The sequence below is a fragment of the Gigantopelta aegis genome, chromosome 6 (assembly GCF_016097555.1).
Source record: "Gigantopelta aegis isolate Gae_Host chromosome 6, Gae_host_genome, whole genome shotgun sequence".
Lineage (NCBI taxonomy): Eukaryota > Metazoa > Mollusca > Gastropoda > Neomphalida > Peltospiridae > Gigantopelta > Gigantopelta aegis.
In genome coordinates this window covers 89,229,487-89,242,906 of record NC_054704.1, presented here as the reverse complement: position 1 = coordinate 89,242,906, position 13,420 = coordinate 89,229,487, and the positions used below count along the sequence as shown (strand labels likewise).

Genomic DNA, 13,420 nt, shown 5'->3' with positions numbered 1-13,420 from the left:
TTTTAAAAATTGTCAAAAATATAAGCTTCTTTTCCCTCTTTTTTCTGTTTGTTTAGGCTATTTGTTTTTCTTTGTTTTGTTTTGTTTCAATAAATTGTTTTTCCAAAATTGATCATAAAGCAGTAAGATGTAACGGTAAAAAAGCTGAAATAGCAATAAATAAGTACCTGAAGTGTGTAGACAATTTCTCTTCAAGTCAAGTGTTATTTTATGAAGAATGATCAAGTTATTTGCTGTAATTACGTAGTTTTCTCAGAATATATCTTAAAATTATTTGAAAATTAATATTAAAGTGTTCCTAACTGAAATAAAAATAATTTAAATATTAAATAATTGATCGTGTATAAGTCGTGTCATTTTTTTTATAGTGTTTTTTTGGGGTGGGGGGGTTGGTGAGTTTTTGTTTATGTTTTGTTATATTTGAGGGGGGGGGGGCTTTTTTTTCTTTTTCTTTTTTTTGTTTGTTTTTGTTTCTCTTCTTTTTTTTTCTTTTTTTTTGTGGGTTTTTTCCCCGATAGAATAACAAGTAAAAAAATAAATAATACTCTGGATTTAAACTATACACTTAATTACTTTTATTTGTGAATTATATTGAACTTTTAGGAGTAAACTAAGGGCCCTTTAACAATTATGTAAATTAAACAAAACAGCATTTAATACCGCCTCTTCCTTGTAACATAGGCCACTTACCCCGTAATTTTCGCTGTCACTTTGGCGCATTTGACCAGCATTACTGGATTTCCGAGAGGGGGGTTGTTTTGTTGCGGTGTTGTTTGGTGTTGGGTTTTTTCTTTTTTTTTGGGGGGGGGGGGGTTGTTGTTTGTTGTTGTTGTTTTTTTGTTGTTTTTGGGGGGGGGGGGTATTTTTGGTTTGTGGGTGTTGGTTTTTGTTGTTGTTTGTGTTTTGTGTTTGTTGGTTTTTAATTTGGCAATACATACTAAATTAAAATAATTAAATTAAGAACAAAACTGCCTTGAATGGATACATATTATTTTATGAATAAAAATGAGTTGAAAACAATACTTAACTTTTGATAAGCACACATGATCAACATTTTGTGCCAACATTTGTTGTCAACAATGGTTGGGTTTTTTAAATGTTGGTCGTGTTCCCAACATTGTCTAATTTTTTTTAGATAGAGCATAGCAACAAAACGAATATTTCATAGGCGTTGGAAGTATAATTCACCTTCCAATTTGAAAGAGGGAATGTATTATTTTCAGAGTAGCTGAGAAGTTCTAAGCGGTATGGACATAAAAAAAATCTGACTAAACCATTTTATATTATTATTATATTATTATAAATACAGTAGAGGAGATTTAATATAAAAAGCAATAGTTCTTTTTTGTTTTAATAAAATAAGGGACCCCCCCCCCCCCCCCCCCCAACACTAACAGCATATAGTGTCAGGATATCAACCATGTTACTCAGTGGCGGATCCAGGAATTTTTGGAGACGAACAAAACGGGCATGTGGATAACCTATTCCCGAAAAGGGAACCCAGTAGAACAAAATTTAAGCCAGAAAAAAAGTGGTACTTAAATATATTTAGGGCGGAGTGGCCCTAGACCCGCCTCTGTTACTGACAGTCTATCCCACGTTACATCTTTGTATTGTATACAGATATTACGACGATACAATATTTCCCAGTATTTCCAACTGTTCCCTTATTTCTCTCGCTCAGTATACGTAGTAGTCGTCGATAGTTCAGTTTCTTACACACACTTTAGTCAGAACATAACTGGCTATTTATGATAACACATACCAATAATACACGTGTGTGATATTGATTTAAAGACATACGACTGGTTGTTCCTAAGTGGTGAACCCAGTCGTATCAGCCATGCCATTTAATAAAAAAGCATGATCAAAATTGATAGCTCTGTGACGTATAAGCTAACCTGAAATTGATTACTCTGTAATGGATATGTTAGCTACAAGCGTAAAGGTTGTAAATTAGCTTTTAGTTGGAAAACCTAAATACTCCTTGTTTAAAAATATATCGCTTTCGCTCGTTAGATACGTTTTAAAACAACTCATAGAATAAATGTTATCTAACGGCCTTCATCTAACGGAGGGGAGGTTAAAGCCTATATCCTCGGAGAGCCCCACCTTCCGCACCAATCAGTGCTCTACGACTGGTATATCAAAGACCGCGATATGACAAATGCTGCAACTGGGAAGGCAGTGTTGTTGACATATAAAAGATCCCTTGCTGCTAATCAAAAGGAGTGGTCCTTAACCATATGTCCGACGCCATATAACCGTAAATAAAATGTGTTGAGTGCGTCGTTAAATGAAACATTTCCTTCCTTTTCAGTGATGCAGTTAGCGTAGATTATCATGCTTCGACTGCTAACAGATGTGCTGCGTATCGTTAAGAAAAATACCTTTCCAGTTCAACGGTTATACGGTGTATACCATCAAATCAACTCCCATAGACGACAATAGTAACATTTGGCTAAAAGTCCTACATGCAGCGTATTAATCGACATATACACCTAGCCCGAACACTGACCGTAAGAGAGCAGGTCGGACGTTTGGACAGTCATAGCGCTCTCATTACGGCCAGAGAATCAAAACTGCGCAATCTAAAAATACTGTTAACGTTTTGACGCTGGAGCACACTGATGTATTAAGTATCGGCTATTGGATGTCAAACATTTGGTAATTTAGACATATAGTCTTAGACCGGAAACCCGCTACATTTTTTCATTAGTAGCATGGGATTTTTTTATATGCACCATCTCACAGACAAGATAGCACATACCACAACCTTTGGTATACCAGTCGTGGTGCACTGGCTGGAACGAGAATCTGTGCCCACAAAACGGTAGTCGAAAATTCCCGCTCTGATAAAACTGTCCAAATGCCATCTTGCTCTCTTACGGTCAGAGTACTCGAGCTAATATACACCATGGATATAAATACTATCACCCCTCACACTTAAAGTAAATCTAAAAAAAATGGGGGATTAAGCTGCTCATTTCAGACATAACGCATAACGGGTAGTTTATGACTACCCTAGTTTCGCACAAAAAATGCCATGCCATTTTTAGTAGGACCCGTACGTTTCAAGCACAATGGTAGCTGGTAGCCTGGTACATTGACGCTAGTTCAAATTAAATTACAGGAATTTACTGGCCATATGAAACAACATTATATCACTACAACCACTCTCACATTTATCACCAATTGCATGACTGGTAGCCTCACCTGTGGGACGAAAGGTTGGGTGTACCTCCAACTTTGACCCACTCCGATACTATTTGGTGTATTAGAATGATAAGTTTGGGTATTAACGTTGTAAATTTACATAAAAGACTGAGTTGGCAGTTTTCTCACCCTTAGTTAAATCCACTGTGTTCATCTTGTGTAAACAGACCTAAAAGGTCTACATGACAAGACAGACACAAATCTACATACTAGTATCCGTAGAGACAGACAGACGTATGTACACAGACACACAAAGATAAAGATAAGAAGAACGGACGAATAAAGACAGACTGACAGATCAGATAGACGGACAAAGACAGATCTGATAGACATATTAAACACATACACATATATTCGGACCGTGCGCGTGTGCGGAGGGAGGGGGGGGATTTTAGCTCCCCTTCTCGATCAAGAAAATGTTCTTTTAATTTAAATTCATTTTCCAGGGAGCATGTCTCCACCCCCACCCCGCTATAAATAGTCTAGACACCACTGCTAAATTAAGTATCACCCTGTGCACACATAAGAGCATACCACAGGGGTGAATCTAGGATACTGAGAATGGGGGAGGGGTAAGTTTAAAACGTTAGGGTGTCAAACTGTAGCATACCAATGTTAAAACACCAGAAAACCCTACAAAGTTAAAGTTTGTTTTGTTTAACGATACCACCAGAGCACATTGATTTAATAATCATCGGCTATTGGATGTCAGTTTGTAATTATGACTCGTAGTCTTCAGAGGAAACCCGCTAAATGTGTCCTAATGCAGCGAGAGATCTTTTATATGCACTTTCCTACAGACAGGAAAGCACATACACGATCTTCGACCAGTTGTGGTGGACTGGTTGGAACAGCAAACCCACTGGCGTAGGAAGCGTGGGGCGGGGGATGGGGACGTGTGTTCCCTACTTTGTAGAAGCAGCGATAGTTTATACCGATATATATATATATATATATATATATATATATATATTTCTTACATACCCGTTGGTGAGAACATCATTCGTTACATTTGATAACACATACTTGTTTACACGTGTATGTGTGTTAACAATTTCAAGACATACGACTGACTGCTCCTAGATGATGGCCAGGTCACCAATGCCGTATATCCAATGGAAAAACAGCACGATCGAAATCGATTACATATGACGTATAGTTAACCTGACACTCATTTGTCTGTGACGCGCAAGTTAGCTACAGTTGAAAAGATTGTAAATAACTTTTAGTCGAAAAAGAGTTTAAAATTTGATTAAAACCTGGTTTTTGAGGATATGTAAAAAATAGAATAATACATTCGTGTTCATTGGATACCATTTATCTCACAACTCGTTGTTTAAAAACGTTTCAAACTCGCTTTCGCTCGTTGTAAGATAAATTGTATCTAACGGCCACTCATATATTATTATCATATATATATATGTGTGTGTGTGTGTGTGTGCGCCCCCCCCCCCCATTTTGGCACCTCCCTACACCATTTTAAACCTACAAAGACAAAATACCAAGCATTCTTGAGAATGTTATATTGTAGTGTGTGCATCAGCCAGGAAGGGTCTTGTGTTGGTGCCGTGTGAGGGGTAGATTCCGTTGTTGTTTGTTTTGTTTTTTGTGTTTTTTTGAGGGGGTTGTGGGTTTTTTACTTTGTAGCTAAAGGGGGGTAAACCCCCTTGGAACCGCCACTATACAGATCAAAAGTACACAAGCCATTCGTTAAGGAATTACAAAAGATTATGTAGCTAATCTGGTCTGGGGATAAATAACAGTAAACTGCACGCTGCTTGCACTAGTCGTTTAAGTGTGATGTATGATTGACGGTATCAGAGCGGTGAACAATGCGTTGATTTCCACACTCGTTACGTACACCCGTTTACTCTAATCAGTGCAATAATAAATTTTTTAAAAAGTATTTCAGCCGCGAATTTAAAACTACTATTAGCACTTGTCTCTGCATGGGGTGGGCAATGTAAGAAATCAGTTCCGTGTACGTGACAAGCCCCTTACTGTGATGACAACGAGGATACAAGATCGCACACGTTGACAAAACTATGCGTGACATGTTGGGTCTTCACGCGGTATTAATTCACCCAGGTTGACAGGTTCGCGGTTGTAATGCTCACGGGTTCTTATGTACACAGGAAACGAGGCGAACACTTGATCAATTACACTGTCAACCCGAGTGTTAATATAAATACACCCCTTTTGAATAAACCTTCTACCTTACGTCACAATTCAGACCTATAGTTGGCTCTGGGAAATATGAATCCCCCTCACCCCATTCCCCCATCCCCACCCACCCCATACTTTTGCGGACATTAAAATGATAGAAAAGTTTAATTTACAATGTCTTTTGAATACTGTTAAAACATACACGCATTTATAAGCGTTGTAGTACTGCATACCCTCAACATTATCATTATATAGTTTATTTATTTTTATGCACCGAGCGCGTATGCAGGGGTGTGTGTGAGAAAACACCCCTGCTAATATATATATATATATATATATATATATATTAAAAATATTTTTCAGGAAAGCATGACTCGACACTCCTAGATACTACAAGCGCCATGGTAAAGATCCCCCTTCAGGCCCGTAGCCAATGGGGGGGTCGGTCCTACCGGTCACTTTTTTTTAAATATTCGTCAACGCTTCGCGCCCTCGTGTAGGGCACTTCGTGCCTAACTGTAAGCCTAAACGACCCCCTCCCTCTCAAAATCCTGGCTACGGGCCTGCCCTTACCTCTGAAAATATATCTGCTTGTACCTTCTACCTCATTCAAAACGTTTTCCAACAAGGTCCGTTTGTAGCGGTGCCTCCCCGGAAAATATGAAAAATATCCTTTTTGGGGGGTTTAAAGTGCCCTTTTTTCTGACAGAAGACCATAAAGATATATTTTTGGGTCCTTGTTTTCTTGTGTGTTTTCACCCACCCATCTACCACCTAGTTATTTTGGATTAGGTACGACCAGTCAGATTTGGATTTCTAACCTCAGACTTCACGGCGTGGCCCACTGGGGTCGGGGGAGGGGAGGAGAGTGAAATTTAATTGTCAGACGGTATTTACTTGAGAAGATAAACCGTTTGTTGTTTGTTGTCTAAACAACCTGTATAACAACTAAGAGTGAGATCATGTGCCGAACGAAACTTAAAGTAAACATTTGATCAACATCTATAAAATGAAGTACATGTATAATGATATTCACGTTTTACAGCGAACATATCAGTCAAAACACGAATGTCTGTTCCACTCAAATTATATAGGGCCGCTTTATTGCTCTTACCAATATTAATACAATGTCAATAAGATCTTTTAAAAACGGTGCTTTATAATTTAGGTACTTACTACTACCATCTATTTTTGGTGGGTAAAAATGTTAAATCACAAATGTACATTTTAAGATGTTTTAATATTCGTTTAAAAACTACATGTAATAATTTTTAGTTTGTTGTTTTTGTTCTCTGTGTCCTCCCCAAACACTTCTTTTTCCCCACTACCTTTTATAAACATTTGTAGCCCCATAATTCGTGTAAAAAAAACCACCCAGTGTGTTAAATTACTTTCATCACCACCACTACCCCATGTTGGTGTCTCCAATGTAAAATGCTGGTTAAGCTAATGTCTGTCTCGGGGGGGGGGTATTTAAAATTTTCACATTAACTTTTTCTTTCTTTCATTTCATTATTTTCTTTATAACAGCTTGTTCTAGAGATACACTCCAACGTAGTACTTATTTTTCCAGAGATATTGGCTTCAAGAAAATAGAGCTATATTCAAATCTGTCCAGAACTTCATTATAAATAGCAAACGTTTTAGGATTAATTAACTATTCGCCTTCTTTCTTTCTTTTCTTTTTGTTTTTTTAATTTAAACTACGATATCTAATTCTATATAATGTATAATGGTTAAACTAATAACTTGTTCATCCTCTTTACCTTTTATTACTGCTATTTCCCCTTCTTTGTTAGTAAATGTGGAACAATTACTTATATACTCACTCATATTATTATTATTATTATTATATAGCCTAATTATTATGTTTTATTTTGTTGCTTGTAAAATATTCATATTGTAAAATGTTGGGAGAGGCCTTAATATAGGCTAACACCAATCGCCAGACCGCTACTGTTTTTAAACGGGAGAAAAAAAACATTTCCAGAGATTCTCAGTAGAATTTACCATATATATATTCTTCAAAAAACAGTAGGGGAACCTGAAATATTAATGTTAATATCAACTATTAGACCGAACATACGTTTTGACCACAGACATCCTAGTAAGTAACGTTCAGGTCTGTTTATCAACACACCGACAGACATTCCATAGTTTGCACGTGCATCACGCAGTTCCCCGTACACGTGCGTGGGTAGCCCGAGTGTTTATGTCCAAATGTCCGTCTAGCTCTCTTACAGTCAGAGACCAGCCTATGTCTTTTTTTGGCAATTCCTGACTACCAAACGGTAGGCAACGAGTCCCGCTCTAATACCACAACAATCCTATGTTTGACGTCAAATACCTTTACATCAATCATTTTCGAGTTAAGTGATACAAAAAAATCCACATATTAATCACTAATACACTTACTACAGAAAGAAACCCGACAGCACCCACATTTAGCTACGCTTCGTGACACTCCGTCGCATACAATTGCAAAGCTCGGCGATTTTTCGAGACGTAGACCACGTGATCGCGCACTGGGCGATTCCGCCTTGTGCAGCAGTTACAGGGGCCGTCTCATATCACGTTACAACATGGAAGAGTTGGCTAATGCCGTTTTGGATGAATTTGGATTTCATTACGTCATTACAACCAAAACAATTACACATTATTGATTCCATTTTGAATTTGAAGGATACATTTGGGGTGTTAACAGGATACGGCAAAAGTATGTGCTACGTACTGCCTCCTCTTATGAGACGACCCCTGTAACTGCTGCACAAGGCGGAATCGCCCAGTCTCGAAATAGATCGCCAGCTTTGTAATTGTTGCGACGGAGTGTCACGAAGCGTAGCTGAATGTGGGTGCTGTCGGGTTTCTTTCTGTAGTATGTGTATTAGTGATTAATATGTGGATTTTTTTGTATCACTTAACTCGAAAATGATTGATGTAAAGGCATTTGACGTCAAACATAGGATTGTTGTGGTATTAGAGCGGGATTCGTTGCCTACCGTTTGGTAGTCAGGAATTGCCAAAAAAAAAGACATAGGCTGGTCTCTGACTGTAATGAGAGCGTGTTTATGTCCAAATGTCCGTCTAGCTCTCTTACAGTCAGAGTACTCGGGCTAGTGCGTGGGGTGTCATTCTCGATTTTGACAATTTTCAGGAAGGTCGATTAATCACTGTGGAACATTATTTCTGTCAATCTTTTTCATTCTGTTGATCATACAGTTGTTATTGTTTTGTTTTTAGTCATTTGTATTGTTTGAATTTGTGATTTACTGATTAAAAACCGTCAACTTACAAATTTCACTTCTGACCCCAATCGTCCTTCAAGATCTTTGGTGGTTATAAAACCTACTGAACTACCGGTTGTAATGTTTGCCCAATTAATTCACTATTATCATATAACCATTCCCCACAGCTAATATACCTTACAATTTTGGCAATTAGAGTTTCCCTACTTTTTTTGAAGAGTATATTATTATTATTATTATTTATTTTTATTTTTTTCTATTTGCAATATCCCACGCAAGGCCCCGTCAAAGACGTCCACTTGCCGGAAAAGAATTCTGACCCGATGCATTGTGGGTTTGTTGGCAAGGAAAATATTATGGCGGTGTGTGCCTTATAGATAGACAGCTTTATGATCAATATGCTATAAAATTACGATAACAGCGTGTAATTTTGAGATAAAAAGACTTAATTCAAAGCCTATAGAAGACGTGATTGGCAAAATATTCACACATCGAAGTTATATGAGACAAATAATGACAAAATCTGGTTTTACAGTGTGTTTACGTCGTCTGCAAATACAACATGTTGCATGACGAACGCTTCATGTTTTGTGGATAAAATGTTTTTCCCCGTTATACAATATAGGAAAGAGACTTATGTTGTAAAATAATATTTGTGACGTGACTTATGCTGGTGTCAATATAGGAGGTCATGATTTGAATATAGATTATGCATGAAGAGGTAAGTAACGACCAATCCATCATCCATGTGTCGTTTGGCCTAAATTTGTCTGAAGCTAAAAGTGGTAAAATAATGCCATTTTACAATGTGTATCTGCATCTTGTTTTGTTTCACTTACTTGTGTTGGATATGCTTTCAGCCTTTCACTTTAATATAATTCAGTATAAATTAGAGAGAGAGATAACCAGTGAAATGTGCTCTTGCCCTTACATGAAATATTGTTCTATAATTTGTCCCTTTTTTCATACTATGGAATTTACTACAAGTTATTTATTTTTTAGCCAATTGTTTTCTATAATATATATATTATTCTATATATTTTTGTAAATAATTTCAGTTTGGTTTGACATAAAGAGATAAGTAAAAGTGTTTTAAAAATAACAAAAATATACTTATTTTGTGGTCAGTTTAGAAAACAGTCTGCTTAGAAATAAATAACTTGCAGCAAAATTCCATAGTATGTAAAAAGGCGTTCCCCATGGGACAGACTGTCACTATAGTAGAACACAAAAATAGTAATGTGTTTTGTTATTTCCAAAACACTTACTTTTCTTCTTACGTCAAACCAAACTGAAATTATTTACAAAAATATTTTTGGATAAGGATGGGACTGACTATAGATTCAGGGACAGGACGTAGCCCAGTGGTAAAGTGCTTGCTTGATGCAAGGTTGGTTTGGGATCGATCCCCATCGGTGGGCCTATTGGGTTATTTCTCGTTCCAGACATATCAAATGCTGTGGTATGTGCTATCCTATCTGTGGGATGATGCATATAGAAGATCCCTTGCTACTAATGGAAAAATGTAACAGGTTTCCTCTCAAAGACTATATGTCAGAATAACCAAATGTTTGACATCCAATAGCCAATGATTAATAATCAGTGTGCTAAAGTGGTGTTTATGAAATCTGTAGAAATTTGTTTGGTTTTTTATAGTGCTGCAACGATAAACCGGTATACCGCGATAATTGATCAGCTCGATACGAACCGCGGTACAGTTTTGCGTATCGCGATTTTTATACGCTATTTTTTTTCCTTGTATTTTATTTGACTTGAAATAGGCAAATAAACAAACAAAAACCACATCATTTTATTAATTGGTGGTGACAGGAAGTGTAACTATCACGTTAAGCGTAGTCGGCTTACTTGTTGGCATACGAAGTGATAGGTCGGTTATACTTGGTTCTGACTTCTAAACAAAACGTGTTTAATGTCCATTGAAAATAACCAGTTAACGATAATTACAAATAAATGTTTTGTTACTTATACATTATCATTCATTGTTCATTTACGTTGGAATACGGCTACGGCTATCATCTTCAAAGAAATAAACCAACAAGTGAGAATCACACTTCGCTGTTTTTCACTGAACTCGGAATACTTCAGCCGATCGTTCAAAATACCTCGGCTAATAACCTCGGCTCTGGTTTGGTCGATCTGCCGAAACATAGCGACTCAATACGTACATTTCCGTGTTAAGCGAGCAGCAATGGAAAAGCCCGATAGTAAGGATTTCCGAATGTGACAATTTATAAATAGTTTGACACCGTCACACCGGTGTTCTAGTAGACAAGTATTGTGTTAAAAAATAAAAATATGGCCTAAAACATTTAGCCTGACAGCTGAAACTAATAAAAATCATTAAAAAGTTATGCCTTCTGTTTTCATTAAAAAAAAGACCCAACCCATAAATATTAAATTTAAATAATATCAACTATATTGCAATACATATTGCAATACGGTTTCTTATATCGCAATACGGTTTTGTCCGTATCGTTGCACCCCTAGTTTTTTATCTGTGTCATAACATGGCAGTCCTACAGTTTGAGCTATATATTGTGGTCAAAATCAGGTCTCTGTAGACAAAACACCTGATGTAAACACTAATCGAGATAATACAAATTATTATTAATTTTCTCAGATTAAAAATACCTCCCTTTTGAGGCAAAGTACCTTTTATGGTATGTCATTGACAGACATTTTCCACGCCATCATCATTACATAGTAAATAAAACATTTCTTTCCCTAATTTCACTTCATATTTTGCAACATTTGATTTAATTGTAAAAAAAATAATTAAATCACATTTTTTTCATTCAATTAGATGCGTTAGTAATTGTCAAACTAAAAATTTTAAATGACAATTTTGCATTCAGAGTTTTCCATTATTCTGAAAATAAAAGCATCATGCACCTAATTTATTGTTATAGGAAGATGCAAAGTGACATCATTGGAAACACTGATATCATTAAAAATTAAAAAACAGCTATGAGCTATCATAGCTGGGATGTGATTGTTATATGAAAGAAAAAGTCATTTGTATACTTTTATTTTTTAGTGTAAAAACACATCAAATTTAAAAAGATCAAAGAAACAACATAATGATGATGTATTTAATTTGTGTGAAGAAAAAACAATGGTGCAGACATTATTTGTTAAGAGCATTAATTAATGTAAGCACCCTAAAATAAAAAGAAATATATATTCTTGTGGGTAGTTTTTTTTAGACCATACACGTTTAGTTATATTTTTTTATTGGTTTTTATAATATCTAATATATCAGGCATTGAATTTGGGGATTTTGTTTTGTATTCTGCAAGAATCATAAACATGATTTAATATAGATATTTTGGGATTCCTTTGCATAATTTTACACTTCTGACTCAAAATTGGGGATTCGCGAAAGCATGGAATCACGCTGAATTCATAGCCTGCATATCTGAAATATGAAGTATTTACATTTTTGCTACTAGTCATGCATGCCTGACCACACTGACATATTGAAAATTTAAAGTGCACTTGTATACAACTTTTACCCATGATTGTTGTGAAACATAAAGACAATATTCTAGTGGTAAGACTGGCAGAAAAAAATTGTAACATTTTTATTATTAATTGTCTCCACATTTTCATATTATGCAAAAATGCTGAAGAGAAAATTATTAACTGAAAAAAAGAACGTGGGCAGTGGTATTTAATAATAAGTTGTTTAAGAATTTTAGTACTTTCATCAGTTCTAAACCTAATGCCAGTATCTATGCTACCCACATTTACTTGTCAGAGGTAGCATTAAGGATTTTTTCCCAGGAGTCCATTTTTTTTCCAATGGACTCATTTGCTCCTGAATTGGCTCATTTTCATGAGTACATTCTGAAAATCCATGAGTCCATATTTTTTTCGGAAATAACAGCTTAAGAACACGTTTCCATAGCTTCAGTCAAGACGGACAACATCCACGTCTTGTACGAGTTTGTTATTTATTTTTTTAATGTTAAAAATTGTGTTTTGGATTGTTCAAAGCGAACAACTTTGGCGGCCATGATTGTTTCTAGGTCTGATGTCAGGCAAGTCCAATTTCCAAATAGGGGTGCGATGCTTGTTACTCTCTTGGTTATCGTATTGATATTATGTTGTTATAGTTTAGTTATTTGTTATCAAAATAAACCATTAATGATGCATATCTAATTTAGATTGTTTGTAAGGGAAAATCTATCCGCTTGTAGAAATATTCAAAGAAGTCAGTAAACTGTATAGCTACATTCGGTTCTGTTTCGAATGAAGTTACAAGGATTTCCGATTGCCCAATATCAGTGTGCCAATTTACGTCATTTTGTAGACTTTAATTTCGTTAGTAGTGTTGTTTAAATAAATAATTAAACAAATCCACAAAATACCTAAACTATATCAATGTTCAGACGCATAGTGATATATTGATGTAGTTTGCAGATATAGTGGCTGCAATTATTAAGTTATTGTGACATTTCATCTTTCCACTATAGTAAGGTACACGTCAACTGTTAACACGGCTCTGGTGTTAGTAACATAGCCCGTGTTCTGCTTACGGAAACCCCATTGATTGTAATGTACATTGGCTACATACGGATTTCCGATGGCGTTTCGGCCTGAGAGAATAAACCATAACCAACTGAAGCGTCCTCTATACCTTTCAAAATATAGGCTCGTCTTGCCATTCCCACAATTCCACCAGACGATCAGGAGAAGAAAGTGATTTCCACTAATTTTTTACAATAGGTTTATAGTGGGAATGATAGCGGAGATCATGGTGGGATTAT

At 36.1% G+C, this 13,420-nt stretch overlaps 1 protein-coding gene across 2 annotated transcripts in view; it reads left to right on the top strand.

Moving 5' to 3' along the window:
- The first annotated feature begins 8,990 nt into the window (after positions 1-8,990).
- LOC121376048 (cyclin-dependent kinase-like 5) overlaps positions 8,991-13,420 on the top strand; it is a 47,753-nt gene continuing 43,323 nt past the window's right edge. For both annotated transcript variants that reach the window (XM_041503826.1, XM_041503825.1), the window contains exon 1: positions 8,991-9,348. The gene's annotated coding sequence lies outside the window, so the exon portion shown is untranslated. The remainder of the gene's footprint in view (positions 9,349-13,420) is intronic.